We start from the raw sequence: 1,446 nt of genomic DNA on the forward strand, positions 1-1,446 counted from the left end.
AAATATGGAGGGTTTTTAAATCCAAGTCCCGATGCCATTGGCTGAAAGATTTATGACTAAAAAAAACTTCCTTCTACAGAAATTTGACCATCAACTTGCCCTCTCTTCTGTACTGTGCATGCTTAAGATCTGTTTTAAAGTGTTTGGGCTACTTTCCGATATTACAAGGACCCAGTTTTGTTAGCTCCTGTTTATCTTAAGGTCCTATTTTCAAAACAACTTTATAGCTGGGAGGAAATTTAAAAATTAGACCATTAACTCTAGCGCATGTTACATAAGTTCCCTGTTAAAAATATTAGCTTTTCAAACCCCTTTAGATCGAGGGATGTCAGCAGTTCACAGATAGAGATCATCACCCTCACTTTACAGGATGTATCTGCTTGGGCAAAATAACTTTAAAGAATCTTCATCCTAAGCACATAAGTATCAAGCTGACATATATATTTCCAGTTCGGAATATTTTGTTAGCACATAATAAATGTGATGACAAGAAAAAATATTATGTTTATATTTATAATATATATTTATATATTTCAGATATATATCGNTGACTTATTTCTCTCAGCATAACACCCTCAAGTTCCATCCATGTTGCTACACGTGGCCAGATTTCATTCTTTCTCGTTGCCGTGTAGTATTCCGTTGTATAAATATACCACATCTTCTTGATCCATTCGTCCGTAGATGATCCTAGTCCGCATTCTTAAGAATAACACCAAAAAATGGATATGAGGCTTGAACAGTATGCACATTTTGTAAAGAACTTGCTTTGAGAATTCAATTCTGTAGACATTTATTTTATTTTTCTTTAATTGAAGATGGTTTATTTTTATTTTTATTTTTAATTTATTGTCAAGCTAGCTAACATACAGTGTGGTCTTGGCTTCAGGAGTAGATTCCCATGATTCATCGCTTACATACAACACCCAGTGCTCATCCCAACAAGAGCCCTCCTCAATGCCCATCACCCATTTTCCCCACCTCCTAACTTCCCACTCCCATCAGCCCTCTGTTTGTTCTCTGTATTTAAGAATCTCTTGGGGCGCCTGGGTGGTTCCATTGGTTAAGGGTGCAACTTGGGCTCAGGTCATGATCTCACAGAGTGTGAGTTTGAGCCCCGCGTGGCATTCTGTGCTGACAGCTCAGAGCCTGGAGCGTGCTTTGGATTCTGTGCCTCCCTCTCTTTCTGCCCCTCCCCCACTTGCATTCTGTCTCTCTCTTGCTCTCAAAAATAAAGAAACATTAAAAATTTTTGGAAAAAAAAAGTGTCTTGTTGTTTGCCTCACTCTCTGTAACTTATTTTTCCTTCCCTTCTCCTCATGGTCTTCTGTTAAGTTTCTCAAATCCCACATAAGAATGAAATCATATGATATCTTTCTCTGACTGAGTTACTCTGCTTAGGATAATACCCTCTAGTTCCGGATCTGCAGGCATTTATTGATGCCT

The sequence above is a fragment of the Crocuta crocuta genome, unplaced genomic scaffold, assembly GCF_008692635.1.
Source record: "Crocuta crocuta isolate KB4526 unplaced genomic scaffold, BGI_CrCroc_1.0 scaffold467, whole genome shotgun sequence".
In the NCBI taxonomy this organism is placed as follows: Eukaryota; Metazoa; Chordata; class Mammalia; order Carnivora; family Hyaenidae; genus Crocuta; species Crocuta crocuta.